Below are 24,639 nucleotides of genomic sequence, written 5' to 3' on the forward strand. Positions count from 1 at the left end.
AAAACATGCTTTGTAATTTGATCTGCCACAGCAGCTGCATGAAAAACAGCTGGAATTTCTGTATTGACAAGGCAGACCCTCATGGTCCAGTAGATGAGACTAAGTAACTTCTGACAGCTGTCTATACCATTATTAACTGGGAGTGTTACCTTCTGGAAACCTGCTAGTTGAGTGTCCAAATTGCAAAGAACTTGAAAAGATTTAATTTTCACAAATGAAAAAAAGTTCAGTTCTGCTGCAAGATCACAAACATTTTCCTTCATTTTCCAATGGTCAGACAGCATTGGAGATGATTCATTCAAAGCCATGGAGTTCCAGAGGGGCAGAGTAACAGAAGATCCGCCCACCAATAGTGGGGCGAGCGAGGCAGGGGACGTGAAGCAGGCCAGAGCCCGCTGAGCGGAGGGAGCGAACAGGGTGGTAGGGGGTTAAGAGGTCGCAGAGGTAGGGGGGAGCAAGACCGTGGAGGACTTTGAAGGTGAGGACCAGGATCTTGAACTATATCCTCTGTGTGAAATAACAGAAAATATTGTTCTACCTCTCGGTAGAAACTTTTCTGTGGGCCAGCTGCTAGTCACACATTGTTTAACCTCATTGTAGTTGCTTGAAAGTCCCTTGTCATAAATATTATGTTGAAGGAAGAGGATGAGGAAAAGGAGTTTGGGAAGGCTTCTTTGATCCTAATATTCTTTAAGTAAACTAGAAAGACTGATCTTTGGATGCTGAGGGACCGAACAGAGAATGCTTCTTTTGTACTCCGAGTCCTGTGTTTTACCGTTGTCCCCTGAAGTGGTTTCAAATTCCTAAATGGATGACAAACATGTTGATTTGCTCTCTATTAAATGCATGTTGCATTGAAATGTATACGAGGTACAGAGTCACAAATGCAAGGATTATTATCTTGTAAACCCTTGAAATCAAAATTATGTAACTTAATAGTTGTCGTTAAACTGGTTGGGATAAAATCTTTTTAAAGGTTTTACATGTTTTTAGACTGTACATTGTTTTACTGCCAATATTCTAAAAGCAATTCTGACGTCTCCACAGCATTTGTCCAGGGTTTCCACTGTACAATGGGCCAATATTTTTACATGGCATTCTATTACTATCCTCTCAGGAGCACGTGGATTACTAATCATTGATTTTCTCAAATTAAATTGAGAGGAAATATCCAGTTACTGTTTCAATCTAGGATCTTTGCTCCTTTGTGTTTAAAAGGAGTGAACTCTTTGAACTTGGATTAACAGTGCCAGGTTGTGATGTATCCGTTTGCTCACTGCGCAAGTTGACGATGGGATAAAAACCCTATGTTGCAACAAAATATGAACCAAATGTCTTTCATTGCTCACTCCATCGGGGGCAGTAGAATGCACTTTGTAGGTCAATGGAAACTCACTCGTTACAGTAACAGAACATAACTGTGTTCCATACACGAGGCAGAGACTTAGACTTGATGGCAAACTCTTAACGCGGTTCACACGAGCACAAGATTCGTTTGAATGGTGAAGGCCCTTTGGTTCAATTGATCTACCCTTCCAGAATACCCACCCTACCATCTTCCCATCACAGTATCATTTGTACCTGAGTAAAGAAAAACTGGCCGGTGTCTCCTGAAATTGCACTTTGCAATTCTAAACCTATGTTTCTTGTTCAACTGTTTCAGTGAGTCCTAATGTATTGGTCTTGGGTTTACTTTTTCAATCCCATTTAAAATGTTATACACTTCTACAAAGATTCCCTTTGAAACCTCTTCTCTCAAAACTGAAGTGCCCCAATTTGTCTAATCGTTGCTCATAGCTGATTCCTCTAAAACTGGGAGATTATCCTCATTGCTCTGTACAGTCTTGAGTGTCTGGGAAACCCCTTGTGTTCTGTTGACCTGTTGCTGAAGCTATTTGTCCTTCTGGCAATAATAATGATAATAATCCTTGCATTTGACATAGTGTCTTATCATGTCTTCGAGATGTCTCAAAGCGCTTCACAGAATATACTGTGAAGTGAATTGACTGGTTCGTTTAATATTTAAAAATCTGTGATGGCAGCATTTCAGTCCATTGTACCTGAAAAGTCTTAAAAAGAAAGATGGGATCTCTAGCCAGTACAAATGTATTAAAACCAGATGGAATTGGCATAAAAGGACACGGTGTGAATCGTGGGGGCACTGGGTGTTATTCAGTGAGACAGAACAAATGGTGCAAGCTTCTTTATTTTGTAGACAAATACTCCCAAGATGCTAGGTTTCCAGGAAGTTAAAAGTGCTGTAAAATTGAGTCAAGTCAGGGTCAAATGTAGAGAAAAGCCAGACCGCTGGTTGTTAATTCTCATTTCAAGTACATCACAGATCTTGAGACCACAACTAAAAATATCATTGAACTGAAACTCAGTCAGGAAACTGGATTGTTACATCAATTAGTTATCAATTATCACCTTTAACTGTAGCCAGGCTATCCAGTCCCGTGATGTAATTTGAGTTCAAATTTCCTTCTGGTCCATTAAGGGTATCAGCTGAAATAAAATACATCTCAAACAGACAGTACTGTATTATGTGCAGTTGTAAAAGTAAAACTGATCGCCACAATCTCAGTCAGGTTTGCATGGGCATCTGAGCTTTAGAGTGAAATACAGTAGTCAGTGAAGCAGACAAACACTGCAACAGACAATGAAACATATTTCTGAGTGAGTTCCAGAACAAAACAGGACAACCTTGTCACAATAAGGACCATCACAGTAGGTGGAGGGAGTGCTGCATTACTCATTAATTTGATACTCGATTATGCATGTCTGGTGATAATTGCTCTAAAATTATAATTCCATAATTATAATTATCTGAAGAAGATTATTCTGTCGTAAATTATGTGTTTGATCACTCTTCCTTGCTTCCTCGCTTGAAGACTAAAGCATGCATTTTCATGTGTGAAGGTTGGTGTAAGTTATACGTATTCCTATGGTGTCCTTCTCAACCCTGATGTGCATAATCAGTTTCCATACTTTGTGCTTATTTAAAAATCATTGATTTTGTTCTGCATATTTGGATTGGCTCTGAATGAACTGCAATCTTGAGATATTTCCATCTCTACAACGAACAAAATGAACATTCATAATAACAATACCCAGTATATTGGTCTAAGTTAGCCGTTAGCATTTGGTACCAAGCTCTGTGAACCCGAGGAAGGATAATTAACGTTGAAGAGCAGGCGGACAAGTTAAATAGATTGATTTTCAATCATGCAACGTAAGCCATATTGGAAAAAGTATCAGTAAACATATGGGTCCAATGAAGTCAATGGGTCTATTAGCAGAGAAGCAGAAGGAATTTGGTGTGATTGAAAACGGCTTGCAGCTTCTCATAACTTCATCGTTCTAGCAGGAATCTTTGCTGAATCTGGTAGCTATATAGGATTCATTTGGGGAGAAGTTTCACCTGGATCTAGACTTAATCTATTGACATAGCATTTTATAACGTGCAGAATTTGACAAATTTTTGAATTCAGTAACTTTGAAGTAGTTTTACTATAGTTGTTAAAAGAAACTTGCAGAAAACCAGCTTCAAAATTGAGACTATTTTAAGAATTTGCCAAATTTGTCATTGTAAAATGTTGCAGAAATAGAGTAAATCTAGGCCTATGTTGGGTTTTTTTTCCTCCCTAAGAATTATTGTTCTTGAGAGTCTGTGCAAAAGTTTTCTATATAGGATTTGAGCATCCTGGAAACAATTCCCAATATTTGTGGGGAATAGAATTGCTCAAGATTTCTGCTGTCCTAAAGCAGGACCCTATTCTTGCAGTCCGTAGTAATGTGTGAATAATCTATACTAATAAAGACGTAATGTCTGCTTGTCGGTGTGTCTGTCCGTCAAGAACTCAATAACCGATTGAATTAGAGATATGACTTATACCTCATCGGAAAGGTCTTGCGTGGGGGAGTGTTATGGACAATTTTGTTTTAGGGGTATCTCCTATCATTGATGAGCTATGACCTAAACAAACTCATCACACTTGTATGGCATTTTTGGTTAAGGTGTGCACACAGGATTTATGGCATGTTAAATGGTTTATGAGTGATATCACTGAAATCTACATTCCATGTTGGATCCTTCGGTTGCAAGCGAAGCTGCAACGGATAAAGCTAGTATATATATCTATATAATATTATTTAAGGGAAATGGGGAGGCCTGCTCCTTTAAATGGATATAGTTGCAAAAGCTGTTTGCAAAAGACTTAGCAAACAGCTTACATGAAATACCCGACAATGTATAGGACCTGAGCTGTTTGATTGACAGTCAGTCAACAAGCAACCTGGAGAGTGGAAGAACACGTGGGTGCTAGCGGGGGAAAAAACCCTTGCATTCGCATCTTAATGTGGGTGGACCCACACGCCTATAAAAAGCAATGCTCGGCGTTCCTCGTGGTTGCTAACTGATGGTCATCATCCAGTACATGCTGACGTGTACAGGACTACTGCACAGTCAGGGTTGGTTTAAATCTATTTCACGAATGTAGTATTGTGCTACAAGTTGATACAGTTAGGTGTGATAGTTATATTTGATCCCGTTGTTGCTTATCTTAAATTATGTTCCTTATATGAAAGGTAGCCTAGGGTTGTTAGGTCTTAATAAAGAGCTGTCGTTTCTACCAAATGTATCCTCGAGTCTCTGTAATATTTTAAAACAAGAAAAGGAATAAGCACTTCAGAGAGTAGCTGTCGACATTGTAATTCTGGTAATGCCAGCAGACTCCGATTCGACATCCCAGTTACTGGAGTTAACTGGGAATACCAGTTTGATTGTGTAATTCTGACTTGGTTGAGTCACCTTTGAAACAGGGACTCACACTGACATGGTTAGGAGAGAACAGAGGCCACTTAGTACGAAAGTGTTCCGAAAGTAATTCGCACGTACATCAAGGAGTGAGGACCGTTGCAGTACACACAGTGTGAATCATGTGGAAAAGGATAAGCGAGTGATGCAACTGCGCATATCACTAAACATTTGCTTATTAGCATTATTCTCTTTGTACTTTGGCTTCATTCAGCACTTTGAGAACTTTTTGTTCTGTTCATTTTTATGATATTTTATTCATTTTAAATTTACACAGCACACAGATAACAGAGCAACACCATCTGGATATAATCTACCAGATATGTAACATCTATTAGTACCTGTTGCGGAGTGGAACATTTTCCTCTTTACCTTTAGCAGCAGGAATAGCAATTTAAGTTAGAAAAATATGGCAATTGCCAGTCGCAATTTTGGCCTCCAATAGCGCTAACCATAAGTGAACTCAGTACTGCCAACTCTCCAGGTAGATAGATAGCTGCTACCAGGTGTTTGGAAGTTGGGTGCAGCTTTAAAGCTAGTGCCATGGGACGTTCTTCTGATGTGAAAGGCTCTCTATATGAATACAATTTTTTGGTTGTTGTTAAAGGCTAAATTGCCTTCTCTGAAACCCACTCAGAATTTTATCAATGTTACATGGAAACAGGCCATTTGGCCCAACTAGTCCGTGCCAATGTTTTTACTTTACTTACCCTTCCTGATCCCCTCTCCCATACCCTGCTATTCCTTGTCAAGTAAACAGTGGTTTCTAATGGTATTTCTTAATAAGGAAATCAGAAGTACATCACGCACATCGTGCAAATTCCATACCAAAAATGGTACAACACAGATCTTGTTTCCTTATTAAGAAATCCGTAAGACATCATTCCATATGAGACCCCAATATACCTTCTGTAGAACACATTGTTGCACTATTTCCCTACTGCCAATTTATTTAGAGAATCCCCCAGCAAAGCCAACAATCCCCCAGATAAAACTGGCTATTTTACGGCTGTTTGTGGGATAGTGCTATGTGCGAATTGGCTGCTCTGTTCGGCTACAAAATACACAGTCACTGCAAGTCACTATATTTTACAATTTAGTCCTGTAAAGCCAGAGATGTTCTCCTGACATGGAAGGTGCTGTATCAAATGCAAGTATAAGTTTTATTATTTATATATAAATTTTGCCCGAAGGTACATAAAAAGGCTACAATTGCAACACAATAATAACATTTTTTTAAAGTATATCCAGAATTAACTAACATTCAAGGAATTCAGGACAGTTCACCAGGGGTTCCTACAACAACAAAGTTACTTGGCTCCTCAAATTATATTAACATATGTTCCATGCATCATTATAGAGTATAAATCAGTAATGAATGTCCTTGGAAAAGCCTTATTTAGATCTTTTCTTTATGCACTTAGGGGGAAAAAAAACTCAAGCTGTATCTTATTTTGTAATTGCGAAGATTAAGGACAAGCACTTTGTAATGGAATTAATGGAATGCTCCCCACTGTGACTTTGAGACTTTAAAAGGTTTGAAAATTGACCATGCAGACCCGCCCACTCTCTTTCTCCGTCATCCCCCACTGCCCCTCCCAAGCCCCTGAGAAAGAGTGATTTGCTGTTCAAGGTTTTGTACGTTTTCTGGAACAAACGGGCTTGATGGGCAAAATGGCTTGTTCTCATTTCTTGTTTTCATATGTTTCCAATAGACTAACTCGTGTATTGAGTGCATTTGAAGTTAAATGCAAACCTACAGATAAATGTGCTGCTGGGAATTACTAGCCAAAGGGCAAATGCAAATGCTCAAGAGTCTTGCAATCTGACGTTCAAGAAACTGATGGACGGAAATTCCACCTGTGTCTAGATTTACTCAATTTAAGCATTTTATGCGGCCCAGAATATGACAAATTGCTGAATTCGCACACCTCTTTGGAGTTGGTTTACTGTAATTTCTTAGAAGACTTTTTTAAGATTCAAAATTAAGGCTGCATTTAAGAATTTCCAAAATTCTGGACACTCTGAAACACTACATAAATAGAATAAATCTCGACCTCAATCCTATGTATTTCTTTCTTTCCGGGTGGAATTTCTCCCCACTGCGTTAAAGCAGCACATTGGGAGGGAAGCTAATTTAGGTATGCACTGATATGAGTAATTCTGAAAAGGGAACTTCCTCACCATAATTCTGGCCAGTCACTAAATGAAAACCAGATGACACTCATACAACCGAAGCAGGAGAAATATTTTTGGGGGGAGCATGATCTCAATAATAATCCTTACATTTGTTGTAACGCCTTTCACATCAGGAGGACATTTTGCAGCACTTTACAGAATGAACTGTGAAATGTTTTGACTGTGTATCTTATAAATAATTCTATAAAAAAAAATTCTGGATCTTGCAGGTGAATATCACAGCTAATTTGCTCACAGCAACGTCCCACCAACAGCCATGAAGTGAATGACTAGTTTTATTTGGGAGATTTTTGGCCAGGAAACTGAGAGCAAATCCCTTCTCTTTCTCAAATAGTGTCATAGGATCTCTAACGTCCACCTGAACAGGCAGATGGGACCTTGGTTTAACATTTCACCTGAAGGACGGCACCTCTGACAATGAAACACACCACCAGCACTGCATTGGAGTGTCAAGTTGAAGTATGTGATTCCAAGTCCTGACGTGGGGCTTGAACCCACAACCTTCTGACTCAGAGATGAGAGTGCTACCAACTAAACCATGTGTATCAAGTTATTTTGCTGAATCCCTGAGGAAGGCTCATGCCTCACCGCCAAGAACTCTTAAGTAAGCAAATGTGGAAATCAAGCATCCCTCTTGTGTAAAGTGGATATGAAGCTTTGTGTTCTGTAATTACATCTATTTATACCAGATGGTGAATATTTAGGAGATAGGGTATCATCTTAGTAGCCCTGTGTATCTCATACTGTGAAACTGATTAAGAAAGAAAGAACATCTGTTTAGCGCCTTATATGTCAAAAAAGCATAACGTATCTCATTACAGTAATTTCTCGTCAAGTGATGTGACTTTTTTTAACAGGTAAAATCAGCAGCTATTTTGCTCATAGCAAAGTCTCACAAACTGCCATGAGGTGAACAATCATTTCTTTTTTTAATCTGGGAGATTGCTAGCCAGGACACCAGGAGAAACTCCCTTCTCTTTCCTAGACTTGTCATGAGATCATTAACATTAACTTCCATCCGAGGACACAATCAAGCTTATTGTCTCAATAAAAGGATGGCACTCTGGCAATATACCTCTGTCCTCGTCCTGCACTGGAGTGTCAGCCTGGACTGGGAGCTGAAGTCTTGATTGAACCCACACTCTTCTGATTTGGTGGTGAGAATACTACTAATTGAGTCAATCTAACATGTGCTCAGCATATGTGATTTATGTTAGGCTGCATGATTCCCTCCAAAAAGCAAGACCGTGATAGATGCAAATTCAAACAAATTGTTAAAGGAGATTCAATGTTAGCAGTCTTTGACATGAGTCTTTGATGAACATTTAATTGAAATTTACAACGCAGAAGAAAGCCATTTGAACCTGCTTCGGCTTTCAGAGCAAGTTATCCATTCAATCCTATATCAAATGCAAGGATTATTATTATTATTATTACTGCCTTGCTCTATCCTTCAAGCCTCTATCTTTCACGTACCTGTCTACTTCCCTCTTGAAATGCACAATGGACACTGCCTCTATTATTTTCTTTGGCAGGGCATTCCACATCCCAACATCACTGTGTAAAACTCTTCAGGTCTCCTTTCACACTTCTTGTAACAATGCCCTATATCCTTATATCTATGTCCGATGTAGATTGCACTTTCTACCAACATGCAAGAGAATATTCAGTTCCTAATCTCGGTCTTCTGAAATATTTTATTCTTAGTTACTGAGTGCTATTTCTGTGCAGTGATAACTGGTAGCCATGGGGTGCAGGGTGGCTAAAGGATAAAGAACGAAGAGGTTAGAAATGACACTGCAGCATCTTCATGTGGGAGTTTTTTCCCATTTCCTGCCTTAAAGTTAGGGCTTCGGAAACTTTGGAATGGGTTGGGGGGGGGATAGGGGAGGAGGAGTGAATGAGGGAAAAGATACATGGCTGCAAAGATTTTGTGTGCATCAGGAATGCTTGTCACGTGCTGTACTGTTTGAAAATAATCTTTGGATATGAGAACGTAAGATGTGGAGATAAGACTTTTTATGGTAAAATTACTTTTTGGTAAATCCAATGGCAGGGGATCAAACGGTAAGAGTTGACAGACATTCCTCCTGCTTCTTCCAGCCAATGCAGAACATCTGGAGATTCTGTTTTATTTTCCTCATCTTCTGCAGACTCTCACGATAGCATCAGTCCCTCATAGTCCAATCCATGGACCAATTATTTATGAGCCTCTTGGCACAGAAACAGTCAAAAGGTAATCCAATCTTTTCATCCGCAAGTATTCTGAAAGTGCCTTTTTATTATTTTTATAAATTTCAGTTATTCAGCAGGATTCACGGTTAAATTGTCATTTGACAATGAGGTGAAATGGTCATTCAGGTGAAAGCTCGGCTCTAGTGTTTATATCACATGACAAAAGCATTGTAGGTTACATTTTTTTGCTCCCCCCCTCAAATGTTCTACCTCTCTCTCTCCCGCTCCTAAAAGTGATCACATCTGCTGGAGGTTAATTCCACAGGTGCTGGCAGGACTCTAGTGCCTTACCCAAGTTACAGGTCTTCAGGCGTCAGCCCTGACGGTGATTGTCAGCAGGTTATTAGAGCCGAAGGGGAGGCAGCGCAGCTGAGCCTGATCTTGCCCGTACAGGTGTACTCTCCAGCAAGGTCAACCTGAGGCCACTCTGAACTACTGAGATTACCTGACCAGGTAGACAGCACGGATCGCACCTGTGACCTTCCTGGCTCCATATGGTTCAGTACCACAACATGGCTTCAATCCATCCACTGACCCGTTATGTATTTCCACAGATAGATCATTGCTGCATGTTGAGTTAAGGAAACTTAGCTGGCAGGCTTTTTCTCAATCGACTAAAATACCTCTCTCCTTTAAGATTTTAGCAGGAATCACACAATAGACCCAAAGAATCTAATAAAAAAACTCTAGTCTTTTTGAATATCTTGGGGGAGGAGAAATGCCACCTCGGTCTAGGTTTACTTGAATTTCTTACTTTCAGAGAGTCCAGAACTTGGAAAATTGTTGAACCCAGTCTTAACCCAGTGACTTCCGGGCACCATTTTTAAAACTTCGAGGGTAAGTATAATGTAAATTTTGCTATCCTTCCGCTGCCTCGTCCTCCCTCCTTTCCCTCCCTGTCTCTGGCACCTAAGCCACGATCGCCATNCCCCCCACCCCATGCACTGTCTGCCATAGCCCGCGGGCTGATGCTGCCCTGCTGATTGCTCACTCCTGGTCTCTGCATGTGCGTTTTAGCTGCTGCCCTGACCCGCTCCCCCTGAAAATATTTCTGCTCCTAACCTCCACGCTCCGCTACTCCCACTCTGTCCTTCTCTCCTCCTCGCCTTATTTCTCTCCTGAATCCCACTATTACTTCCCTGTGCTCCACCTTGGGCATTCTCCGCCAGGCCCATTGTGGCTCCTGGCATTCGTTGTCCCAGAACAGCCACCCCAACTGCTCCATCGCTTACTCTCTCTGCCCAACCGCCTCCTCTCTCTCCTCCATCTACCCCCCACCCCCACCAGCAAACCTATCTGCATCTCCCTCCAAAATGTCTGCTCCCTCTCCAACAAAGCCCTTACAACAACAACAAAATTACATTTACAGAGCGCCTTTCAGGTTGGGAGGATGTCCCAAGGCGCTAATCCATGACCTCTACTATCCATGACCTCATCCTGGGTGAGCACATCAATATTCTTGGGTTTACGGAAACCTGGCGCTCCACCAGTGACCCCATCCCCCTCGTTGAAGCCTTCCCCCCGGCTATACCTTTCACCACACCCTTTGCCCCAACCAGCATGGAGGCAGGGTGGTCCTCATCTCCCAATCTTCCTTTGGTCTATTCCCCTACTCCTCTGGCTGTTGCTCCTCCATTGAATACCTCACCCTCTACCATCCCTCCTCTCTCTCCCTCAAAGTTCTCCTAGTTTACTGCCCACAACCCCCCCTCCCCCCCAAACCTCCTGGCTCCTTCTCACTGATATTTCCTCCCATCCCTGTCCCTCTGCACTGAACACCTGCTAAGAATGGGTGATTTCAACCTTCACCTAAATTCCCCTTGCACTACCTCCTTGGATTTCACTGCTCCCACTCTCCTCCCTAAACCTCACCCTCCACATCAACTCGCTGACACATAACTGAGGCCACCCTATCGACCTCATCATCACACATGGCCTTGAAATTTCCGGCCTGTCCACCATTTTTTTCTACCCCCTGAAAAAAGCTTCCCCGAGTCCCTCACAAATGCTCTCACTTCCTTGGACCTCCTCTCCCTCTGGCCCTCCACCCGCAGCGATCCTGACGCAGCTATCAAGCTGCTGAATGCCCGTGTCTCTACAACCTTCAATTTCCTGGCTCCCCTGAAATTCAGGGCTGTTTCCAAATCCACCAGCTCCTCTGGTACAACAGTCATCTCCACTCACTGAAAACACAAACCTGGACTATTGAGCGAAGAACAGAAATCCAGCCTCACAATTCACCGCCATCTGTGGCTCGAGCACCTTCGCACGAACCACCTCTCCCTTTCAGAGGCCAAAACTCACTTTTACTCCAAAGCAACCCGGAGACCAAAAACAACCTAAACCCACTTGTTTTCCACTGTCCATGACATCTTCCATGCACCCCCTCTAGCTCCCTCTACCCTCATATCAAATACCAAGTGCAAAGAGGTGCTAGACTTCTTCGCCTCAAAGATTGGAAACATCTGCTTGGCTGCATCGTCCTCACTGCCATGTTTCCTTCCACCCCACCCAGACCATCCATACCATCTTCTCCCTCCACCACGGCTCCTGCCACTGCCCCCTCCTTACACTCCTTTGCCCTCATTTCTCCCTCTCAACCACAATCATCCACACAAAGTTCACCACCTGCTACTTCAACCTGCTCCCCACCCAACTGCTGGTCACTCTATTCTCCCTCCTCTCTGCCCTGCTGGATAACACAGTTAAACCGTTTCCCTCCTCAAGCGCTCTTACACACCACCTAAAAAACGCTGGCGGTCAAAAAAAACTCTTGATCACTCTAATCTCTCATACTACTGTTCCATTTCTAACCTACCCTTCCTTGCTGAAGCCCTGGAACACATTGTCAACTTTGGTCACACCTCTCCCTCCACTTCCTTCTCGAGCCCCTGCAGTCTGGTTTTCGCCCTGCCCACAGCACAGAAACAGCGCTTGTCAAAGTCACAAACAATGTCCTCTCTATCTGTGACTAGGGCTCCCTCTGCCTCCTCATCTTCCTGGATCTCTCTGTTGCATTCGATACAGTCGATCATGCCATCCTCTTCCACTGCCTCCTCCCTCATCCACCTCAGTGGGACCGCACTCGCGTGGTTTGAGTCTTACTTAACCAACCGCCTCCACTTCATCTCGGCGAATGGTTTCTCCTCCCGCCCCCACCCGGTCACCTGCGGAGTACGCCAGGGCTGCATCCTTGGCCCTCTTCTTTTCCTTATCTGTATGCTCCTTCTAGGTGATGTCATCCACAGACATGGGGTAAACTTCCACATGTATACGGATGACACACAAATCTACTTTGCCTCCTCGAGTACCAACTCCAGGTCCAACGATTTCTATCAGCTTGTCTGGCAGACATCAGGGCCTGGATGAGTGCAAATTTCTTGCAGCTGAATGTGGACAAGAGAGAAGCCATAGTCTTTGGCTCCCATCAATGTCTTCACTCCTGCAGATCTGAATTCCTCAACCTCCCTGGCTCTCTCTCAGACTCATGGAATCAGTGCGCAAACTAAGCGTCCGGTTCGACCCCCATCCGTCTTTCCTCCCCCATATCCGGTCCCTGACCAGGACCGCCTTCCGCCACCTCTGCATACCTTACCCCAAATACAGCCAAAACCCTTGTGCTTGTGTTTGTCACCTCCTGCCTAGATTACCCAAACGCACTCCTCGCAGTTCTCCCCAGCTCCACTATTCAAAAAATCCAGCTCATTCAGAACTCTGCCGCCCGCATACTGACCCGGAACAAACTCCGTATTCATATCTCACCAGTTCTGGCCCGGGCTCCACTGGCTCCCCATCACCAAACAGCTCGACTTCAAAATCCTCACACTCGTGTTCAAATCCATTCACTCTCCAGCACCTCCCTACCTCTCCGACCTCCTCACTCCCCAATCCACCACCCGGTGCCTCCGCTCAACTGGCACCGGCCTCCTGCTCGTCCCTCACACCCTCCGCTCAGCCACTACGCCCGAAGCTTGGAACACTCACCCTCAATCCCTCCGCCTTGTCCCCTCTCTCCCCTTTTTCAAGTCCTGCCTGAAAACCTTCCTTTTCAACCGTGCTTATGGCCACCTCCCCCTAACCCCCACTCGGAGTCAGCACTATTAAGCGCTCTGAGACACTACGCTGCGTGGAGGATGCTATATAAGTACAAGTTGTTGTTGTTAACATCAAAGCTGTTTTTCTGCAGCCTTTAAGAGAAACTCAGGAATATCGGCTTTGAAATTAAGACTAATTAAGAAGTTGCCAAATCCTGAACAAAGACAACTTCCATCGATATCGCTCGCTCTGAAATGCTAAGAAAATCTACAGTAAAGCTAGACCCAAGAGAAATTTCCACCCTATAATTCACTAAATTTACACCCCTTCCTCAGCATGCAAACAGGCACAAATCTTTAAATGCATGTTATTATAAATTTATGACTCCTGTGTTTTATTATCCCCTTGGCACTTTCAAACTCGCAAGATAATACGATCTTTTCACTCGCAGCTCTTAAGTGTTGGAAACATGTGTGTGAAATGTCCTTTTTTGATTTCTATACAGGTGAAATAGCAGGTCTCTTGAGAGTAAAATTATTCATCATGTGCATAGAAAAATGTACTATTTTATGTCAGTTTGGTTTGAGGCACAATCAGCATGATAAGGAGCAGCACAGCAGTGCTGGAGAAAAATGCATAATCTTTCCATTTCACGTCTGCTAAAACCTCTGAGGATTTTCCAAACTGGATGGAGGTCAGAGGTACCATATTCCTGCATTGTACACCCTGCACAAGGTGGGACTGTACCGCCAGGACATGCTCCATTCATCAACAACAATTTTACATTTATGTTGGGTCTTTCACTTTGGGAGGACGTCTCAAAAGCAAATCAATTTTCTGCACTTGTGTTCCAGAAGAAACCCATGGGACACATACCTAGAAAATACCATTCTATACTTACTACTTAACCATTGTAAAGTAAGTCTCCACTTAATTTAGGATGGTTAAGTAGAGGGCTGGAGTGGGTAAGAAACCATATCTGCTTTATATTGATGGCATTCAGTCTCCCAAATTATCCGCATTGGGCTTTAAGGCTTTGTTTTAGCATAACTAAGATCTATTTAAGTGACAAATCTGGATTAGTTTATGCTATTCATGCTGGGAATTCAATTAGGACAGCCTCTCACATTTGACCTTTAGCAAGTACTGAGGTGGATCTCCAGGGCACTTGATTATAAATTGAAACAGATTTTGAACATGTATAATCCAGTGGTAATACTAATACTTGCATTACATGTGAAGTCAAGCTTCAAGTATTGGGTTCAGCTTTGGGAACTCTACCTTTAAAGGGACACCAATATTTTGGAGATACTGTAGATCACAGAGGAAATTAAAAAACTCGACATTACGAAGACAGGCTCACAGAACACTACTTGGAGAAAAGAATATTGGGAGGGGATAAGATCTGGCACTTAAAATATTCAAGACCCACTTCGGGATTCTCAGATCAAGTCTAGGCTGGGTGTAGAGTCCCTCCATCCCTCCCCTCAACTCTCCCCCCACCCCACTCCCAACCTAGTTCAGGCTCCCAGTAAGACGTGCGCAGAGCTTTGAGACGTCTTCCTGACACAAAAGGCGCTATATAAATTGGCGTTGTTCTTATTATTTTGGTATCAAGCAAAATGCCAGGAATCATCAAGACAGCAATTGGGGATCCTTGCCTGTATCAGATTCAAGGATGTATTATGCATTATTCTGTTTGATAGTTTTACAGAACAAGGGGGTGAAGTTGAAACGATGAGTTGCACACACAAACTCAAATTTCCTGACTTTTGCTTTCTAGCTGTTAGGTCTTCGCTGGTCTCTGGAGGGGAAAGGATTGCGGTCGGCCAACTATGTAATAATGCCAGAGGGAGAAAAGCATTGGCGGGAAGCCGTGCCAGAGATAGCAGGAAGCGTACTTTCATGTTCTTCTCTCTCGTGGCGACAACCCTAGAGGTTTGGAAGAAATTATCTCTTGCTGCCAATGAAGGTCCCATCTGTAAAACTATCAGGCTGCTGCTGTGAAGCTGGATGCGGCAAATCTGCTTCAGTAACTCTTCTCAGCCATCAGCACTCACTGTTCAGAGAAAGAACAAAAAAGAAACGGTTTTGTCAAATTCAACAAAACAAAGCAGCTGACTTTTCATAAGGCTTCCCTGACAATTAAACAGCCTTTTTCTAAAAGAGCTTTTAAAAAAGATATCATGTTATAACCACTCTGAGAGACTGCCCCGCATAAAGCGCACAATATTGTTGTTTTTGTGGTAATTGGGGTTTCTTACAAGTAGAGTCCTGTAGCTCAGTGGTTAGAGCATTCGCCTCGCAAGCGAGAAACCTGAGTTTGATTCCCGGTAGGGGCGAAATGTTGGGCAAGTTTACTTACTTCACGCGCCTCTGTTTACCTAGCAATAAGTTTCTTTACTCTACACGCCTCTGTTTACCTTGCAGTAAGTCCTTTTTTAAAAAATAATGGTCACTTTAATCCATGATTCTTTACAGGACACTGTTGTGTGCAATTGGCTGCTTCATTTCACCCACAAAATATACAGTCATTTCACTTTACAGTACATTCTATGAAGCTTTTTGAGACTTCTCGAAGACGTATTAAGGTGTTATATCAAATGCAAGGATTATTATTGTTTCTGAGCAAACATCTAATTCTGTTTTTTTAAAAAAAAGAGCATGATTTTAAGGCAGAAAGTATCTTTGCGTGGGGACTGCTGCGGCAGTTTGTGTACTTTTGACATGATTCACTGCACTTTCTCCATGTTACCATATAAAAGGTCTTGTATGGAAGGATGTCCTCCAAATTCTGCAAACGCTGTGATCATTCTTCACTGGATCATGTAAAATCCGTTGTTGATTCCACCATCTGTGGGCCATTCAAACTCAAATCAAAGCATAACTATACTCATCGGTTGTGTGACTCCCAAGCTGTACTGACTTCAAATATTAAACGCTCCCAGAACTTTGTCTGACATTAATCAGCCAGCCCTTTGAGTACTGTACATGTTAATATAGAGAAGAGATTATTATGTTCTAATTTCAGGGTGTATTACTTTTATTTTTCTTCTGTGGTTCAATGCCGGCTTCTTGGCTTGAGACCTGTATTTAGTTTTCAAAGCAAAGATGCAGTGGAGGCCAATTCAAAAATTTTACCAAACTGAAGCAATCACTGTCTCTGTAATGCTTTAGCCAGATATTTGGGGAATTGGTGATGAGGGTGAATATCCTCAGGCTTGTTCGAAGGAAAATGAGGAGAGGGGTACAAGCACTCCGCAATTCACAATTTATGCCTGCCCCTCTACCCCCTAATATCCCCCCCCAATAGTCTTTTCCTTCTTTGGGCCTTCAGTTTTTCTACAACCTTGTGGAACTCCATCTGCAATCCCTCCATCTGCTTGCCCTCCCTTCCCTTGCCTCCTTCAAGACGGGCTTAGTTTATATATTTTTTTAAATGATCCTTTTCTGGGCATGAACATTTACTCATGTTTTAACTAATTCTGAATTAGCACATTTACAGACACATGTACGGTAAGTACATAAAAGATGGCTTACATGCTGGAGTAACGCAATTCCGTGTGCTCAGCAACTAAATCATTAACCACAAACCTTTTAGCCTTAATTCGGCATTGTTATATATGTTATATTGGATCAGGAGCCTATGTAATGTGGGAGTGAACAGGAAGTGCTTTGGACACATTGGAATTCAATGCTTGGATTCGAATTATGCTGAGTTGTGTTTATTTGAAGTTAACTATCCATCCCATATGGATAAACATTAATCAATCATGAAGAGAATTAAGTTATTTTGCAGAATTAACAAATATGGGATTGTGCCAAAGATGCTTAAATATGATTATATTTCATGCAGATCACTGTACAGAACACAGAATAAGATGACTGATTGAAGGGGGAGAGAGATGGGTATAAATTGTATACCCAGAATAAGGCTTTTGGATTCACTGAGACAGCAGGGCAATAAGACAAAACAGGTTTAGCGTGGCAAAGAGCAAATTCAGGACAGGCACAAGGAAATATTTATTTACCCAAAGTGTAATTAACTAGAGGAATGGGTTACCAGGATGGATAGTTGAGACCAAGACACCAGACTTTTTTTAATAAAAAGCTTGATGTTGTGATAGGAGGAAAGTAGCATGGGTATTGTGGCAAGATGGACCGAAGACCCTTCTTCATTCAAACCAATCTAGTGATCGAGCACTTTGGATTTCCCCTCTGTGAGGGTCGCTATATAAATGTAAGTTGTTATTGTTGTTATTATTGTTATTAATGCACTGCAATTACAAGGATATAGGACATCTGATCATTTATGTTTAAGTGGTATTATGTGGTCAAATGCCAGTACCTTCCCCCAAATGAACAGAAAACTAATTTCCGGTGTAATGCCCAACATTTCCTAAGGATGTCAGAGAAGAGTAAGTTAAGACATGCATGTGTGATAGACCACGTGAGAACAAGGAGAGTCAAACACTTAGCTGACATTCTCAGCAGAGTTATGTTCACATTGCAAATTGGTTACCTCATGTCCTGGAGTCAAATGTCTATGATCATTGTTTGTTAATGAAATTTTCCTGACTTTGGAATTTGTTTGAATACACAGTTCAATTTCATGCTAAATTGCGGTGGTTCCACGCAATATCCTGGCAGAGAATTGATGAAAGTCAGCTTGTGTTTTTCTGGCAGAATTGGATATTATGCGTGCTTGGAAATCAGATCTACAACCACAAAAACATACAGGAAGCATTATAATGGTAGCATTAGGAACCAGCACGGACTAGTTGGGCTAAATGGCCTATTTCCTTGTTGCACCAAGGAAACTCACCCACAAACACACACAAACACCTTAGCCATACCAATTTATGGCTCGATATTCCACCATTGTAAAACCATTTCTCCACCTTTTTTTTTACACCTATAATTCATTCTGCTTGAAGATGAAAATGCTTTTTTTTAAAAAGATAGGCAGGATTTACCCCTAAACTCTAAGCAATTATATGGAACATATCACACATTTCCACAGGGGGGAAAAAAAGTTTCTTACTTTGTTGTCTGATTGTAAAACCGAGCGATTTACTCAACAATGCCGATATTCAGTCAACCGTTGGATTTCAAAGTGCTGTGAACACAATAGGTTTTCAACTTGACATGAGATAGGCAACCTTTGAAATCTAGTATGTGCACCAACCAGTTTGATTTGATTTTACTGCACCGTTGTAGTCAGTAAGTGATTCTCTTAAAAATCACAAAGCAGTTCAGTCAACATACAGAGCGAGTATCCTAAAAGCAGAGCTCCTTACTGTAAAACTTGTCAATCTTGTTATTCTTCACAAAGACATTGTGGGGCAGTGCTTTGATTCACAATGAGTGAATGTATTGCTTGTGGACGTTCAAGCGACCGTGTCCCATGCAGGAGAGGTTCTGCTCAGTTGCTCTTTGCTTGATATGCTTACAATTCCCACCTTGCATGAACAATGAAAAATTATTTCATTCATTTACTGAGATGGATATTGATCTTTCATATAAGAAACACAGTTTGTACAATCAGCATTGTGTAAGACTAGTTCTCTACAACAATAGCTTTTGTTTGTAGAAATTGTGCCTGGGAACTGGGTTACACGCACACTAACACTGGGTGTTGGAGATGGGGGAGTAGGTTGTGATATTTGCTAACTATAATAATATAATACAGTACTTGCATGAAGCCTTTCATGCAGGACACTCAACACTGTATTGTAGTGTCAGCCTAGACTATGAGTTCAAAATTCCAATGTGCAGTTTCTGAAACTGACTGAATGTGAACTCAGGCTGATACCTGAATTCAGAAATGTTGCTGCAAAAATAAAATTAAATAAGATTAAAAAGAGAAATGTCCATTCTGTCACTTTGAAGGAAGATAAAAATTGAAGCCCTTTTGTTCATCCAAACTTGAACATTTCTACTTTACGTGTTTGGTAATGACACAACGATGCGGGCTAATTTGAGGTTTGCAATGGTCAATGCCAAAAGCCTTGATTATCCAATTGACTCTGACCTTAAGAAAGAGCTATTCATATGTCCATATGTTGTGTTCTCTCCACAGCCACATTCCTAAATGCCTGAGAGCAGAGGCTCTAGAATGTGGACCAGTTTAGTGCTTTATCTTCCAGCCCCGCATTGTAGACTAGGCCGAGAATGCCAAAATTCAATTGACTTGGGATTCCAAGAGCCGCAATTTGCTCTTAAAAATAATTGGAGTTGATGATGTGGAATAGAAAGGCTGTGTTTTTTCTTGAAGGCATTCTTCCCTTTAAAAACAGCGTTCAAACTAATAATCAATAATTACCCTGTTAAATTTAGAAAACATAATATTTGAAGTACATACTTAGAGAAAATTATGACATTTGTCAAGATTTTGGCAAACCATTTTGCCTTATTTATGTTTCAACAAAATAGGAATTAATTTAAGAAAGCCTTATACTATTTAAAGTTACCCTAAAGGTAAGGTTATGTAGCTTAACCTTAAATTATCCTAATTAGAAACATTTGTCTTTAAGGTTCTTTATTGGATCAAAACACTTAAATAAGGAGCTGCTACGCAACAAAAGCAATACAAGCTTCACTTTCATGTGCTTTAAATTCCTAGAACATCGTGATTGTGTTCTTACGATTGCATGTCAACTGCCAGGGATGTTAAGAAATACAGCACAGTAATACTAATCCTTGAATTTGATATAAAGCCTTATCACATCATCAAAAAGTCTTAAAGTGCTCCACGTGATTTACAGTAAAGTGCAGTGACTGTATTTGTAGGCGAGCATGGTAACCAATTTGTGCACAGCACTTGTCCCACAAACAGCCATGAAGCGAATGGCTGATTTTATTCAGGGGCTTGTTTGACTGTGGGTAGGCCACAAGATTGGAAAGCGAGGACTGGAGTGCAGGACTGGGGAAAATTGCACAGTGCTTTTTTGTGTCAAGTTGAGATACAAGGTAATTGCATGTCCACTATTCATTCCGTTTGTTCATCTGCTCTAAATCCTGCTTATTCCACTATTATCCCCTCAGATTCTCCTTCTGTATGCATGTGCATGTTTTTCTCTGCCCATCAGCAGTTTGACGTATTTTTCTTGGCATCTATTCTGGTAATTGCCTTGGCCCTGGTCCTCTCCGCGTACTCTTCACATGCTACAATCTCTGACAACAGCTGCTCCCATCTTTCTCCAAGCTGTGTTCGGAAATGGCAGACATGATGCAAGTTGCTCCAATAATTAGCAAATATTTCCAGAGACGGAGTTTAATATTTTCCAACATTGTATTTTTATTGAGAGAGGAAGACTTGATCTTTTTTCTATTTTCTAAAAAAATGGCATTTAAACCTTTAGTCCAGGGTACAAAGTTTAAGATATTCATATTTAACTTTTTCTGGGCTCCATTTTTAATTTCTGTACTGATGTTTCATTTTTCACATTGCTTTGTTTTCACTTTGCAGTTTTAAATAATCCATCTTGATCTCTCATACCTAAATAAAGAATCATTGCGAAGAAATTCCATCCAGGTCTAGTTTCATTTTATTTTGTAAGCATTCAGATCGTCCAGTCAACAATTGGAAAATTGTTTAATTTGGTCATCATTTTGAAGATGCCTTTCTGTTGTTCTTAAAAGAAACTTACAGAAAAACAGCTTCATAATTAAGTCTGTTTTTAACAATTTACCAAATTCGAGGTGCCCTGAAATGCTACAGAGGTTTACAGATCAAGGAGGAATTTATGCCCAAATATCTTGCAGTCTGTCTCATTGTGTAAAGCATTTCACTTTACCGTTTTTTTAATGTATCCATACTTTCACCCTCTTTTTACTTTTGTGTCCTCCTCCTGATTCCTCTTCGCGACTCGCTTCATGAACCCCTCCAATAGGGTTTCCATGCCACCCACAGCACAGAAACATTATCTGCAGACATGGGGTCAACTTCCACATGTATGCGGATGATACCCAACTGTACCTCTCTGCCTCCACTCTTGGCTCCAGGAAAGCTTCGACTTGCTTCACGTCCACCTCCTCGCCCACCCCACCATTGGCAAGCAGGCCTTCTGCCACTCTGCCCCCAACCTCGAGAACTCCATCTCACAGACCCATTGGCTCTGGAACTCTATCCCCCAGTGCCTTCGCCGCTTCCTCCCTTTCCTCCTTCAAGGCCGGTCTCAAGACCTTTCTCTTTGACCGTGCCTTCAGCTCCCCTCTCGACTCTCTACCCCTCCTCGCTCTCTCCCTTCCCTCCCCTCACCCTGACCATTTCCCCCCAATGCTCGGGTCCTGACCCAACTGTACAGCGCCTTGGGACGTCCTCCCGACGTGAAAGGCGCTATACAAATGTAATTTTGTTCATGTTGCTGCTCACAAATCAGTTGTTAGCACCTCATATAATCTTCCATCAATGATCTGCATGCTTTAATTCAGCTACAAAACTACTGCCCTTCTTGCCCCAGTGTTCAGTTTGTTGGCAAAGACACTGAGAGAAACTCCCTTCTCTTTTAGAATAGTGGCATGAGATCTTTAACATCCACCTGAAGAAGCAGACAGGACCTCAGTTTAATGTCTCATCTGTTGTGCAGCACCTCCAACAATCTGGCGTTCCACCAACACTGTATTAGAGTATTGGCATAGATTGTGAATTTAAAGCCTCAACGTGGGATTTGAACCCACAACCTTTGATTTAGATAGAAAAATGCTACCAACTGAGCAAGTATGCTTCAATGGTAAACAAATGGATCACCAAACAATGTTTTTCCCCATCACACAGACCACCCACCTAACTCCCATCTAGAGTGAGTATTAATGTCAAGAAAGGCTGAAATTCAAGTATGAATTTTCCATTTGGAAGCAGAAAACTCCAGCAACTAGCATTCAGCTATCTTTTAATTGGGAGTCCTGTAGTTCAGTGGTTAGAGCACTTGCCTCGCAAGCGAGAGACCTGGGTTTGATTCCCAGGAGGGCAAAATGTTGGGCAAGTTTCCTTACTCCACACGCTTCTGTTTACCCATCAGTAAGTAGGAACCCGATTGGCGGATCGCTTTTCCGGGGATAATAAACCTTAAAAAAATAAATAATTTGGTCACTCCATCCACGACCGTTTGTGGATTGCTGTGCGCAATTGTTTCGACAACAAATATAGTCAGTTCACTTTGCAGTACATCCTGTGAAGGGCTTTGGGACGCCTAGAAGACGTGAAAAAAGCGCGATATCAAATGCAAGGATTATTATTATTAATAATTATTGTGTTTGTTAATTGAATAGTCAGTAAATATTTTATTTCGACAGTGTGCAATTATTCCCAAGAATCACAACAGTCCGATCACAGACGTGAATGCATTTCAGGTAAACTGCTGAAGCAATAATAAGCTCAACTTCACCCTCTGCTGGAGGGCAATGGTAAAATAGTGATTAGGAAATACTGTACATTGCACCTAAACTATTACAAAGTGAATTATACATTTTGCATCATTTGTGAAGTTCAATCAGATTGCTTTAGCTTTGAAATATTAAAGGAAAATGCTCCTTAACTAATAATTCATGGCCTGAAAATCATTTAACAACAACGCTCCAGCAACCCCTGGTTTTGGTCTCCCCCACAATTGGAAACATCTTCCCTATGTCTACCCTTATCAAAACCTTTCATGGTTTTAAAGACCTCTATCAGGTCACCTCTCACCCTTCTCTTTTCAAGAGAAGAGTCCAAGCTTGTTCAGTCTTGCCTGATAGGTATAACCTCCAGTTCCGGTATCATCCTCGTAAATCCCCAGTGCCTCTATATCCTTTCTATATTATGGGAACCAGAACTGTACACAGTACTCCAAGTGTGGTCTAATGAAGGTTTGATATAAGTTTAGCATAACTTCCCTGCTTTTCATTTCTATCCCTCTAGAAATGAATCCCAATGCTTGTTTTTTCTTATGGCCTTATTAACTTACGTTCGCCCACTAATACACGGTCAATTCACTTTAGTCTATTCTGTGAAGTGCTTTGAGACGTTGAGAAGACATGAAAAGCGCTATATCAAATGCAAGGATTATTATTTATTATTATTACGTCACTACTGTTAGCGATTTGTGTATCTGTACCCTAGATCCCTTTCCTCCTCTATCCCATTTAGATTCTTATTTTCCAGGCAGTATGTGACCTCCTTATTCCTCCTACCAAAATGTACCACCTCACACGTATTTATATTGAAATTCATCTGTCAATTAAATGCCCATTCAGCAAGTTTATTAATGTCTTGTAATTTGTTACAGTCTTGCTCAGTATTAACTACACCCCCCCCCCCCCCACCAATTTGGTGTAATCCGCAAATTTTGAAATTGTACTTTTGATCCCCAAATCCAAATCATTTATGTAAATTGTGATCAACAATGGTCCCAATACCGATCCTTGGGGAACATCACTTCCTCTGTCAGTGTGAGTAACTACCCTTTACCCCTATTCTCTGTTTTCTGTCTTGTAGCCAGTGTTATTCATTCTGCTACTTTTCCACTGACTCCACATGCTCCACACTTTGTGTAGTGTGTTAGCTTAATTATCCTTGTGAACTATTTTCTATCCAATTCTTTCGATAATTTTCTTACGAGAGACACATTTTTATTTAAACGGTCCGAGATGCTGCTCCCATAAAGGGAACCAGATAAATAATACATTTATAACTGATTTTATTTCATATAAATATACTAAATTGATATGTAAAGTCATGAGAAATACCTCCCACCATTTTTGTTACAGGAAAGGTTATGTGTGTCAACAAAGAAAATATACAATAATTGCACAGAATTTGCATTGAAGTACTGTATGTTCAAAAGCACAAATGCACAAATATCATCAAGCAAGTAACTCTTAGGAAGTACAGTAAACTGTGCCACCTACAGATATACCAAGAACATTACATTGCATATGTAATCAGTCTGCAAAGAGAAGGTAGACCAATAATATTGCAAGTTACAGCCTTTAGTTATCCTGAGGAGGAATTTGGTGACTGTGCTTGACACTTAACCTGTTCATATATGGTTGGTGCATCAGCAATTTTGGGTCAATCCCACAGATTTTCCCAATGTTTTAATTCCGTAATTCCATAATGTCGGTTGGTTAATTTAACCAACAACCTTCTGACTTGGGGATAATAATAATAATCCTTGCATTTGATACAGCGCTTTTCACGTCGGGAGGACGTCCCAAAGCACTTCACAGAATATACTGTAAAGTGAATTGACTGTATATTTGTGGGCGAACGCGGCAGCCAATTGCGCACAGCAATGTCCCACAAACAGTCGTGGATTGAAAATGACCAATTTATTATTGTTTTTGTTTTTTTGGAGGGATTATTATTAGGC

Source organism: Callorhinchus milii, unplaced genomic scaffold, assembly GCF_018977255.1.
Source record: "Callorhinchus milii isolate IMCB2004 unplaced genomic scaffold, IMCB_Cmil_1.0 Scaffold18, whole genome shotgun sequence".
Lineage (NCBI taxonomy): Eukaryota > Metazoa > Chordata > Chondrichthyes > Chimaeriformes > Callorhinchidae > Callorhinchus > Callorhinchus milii.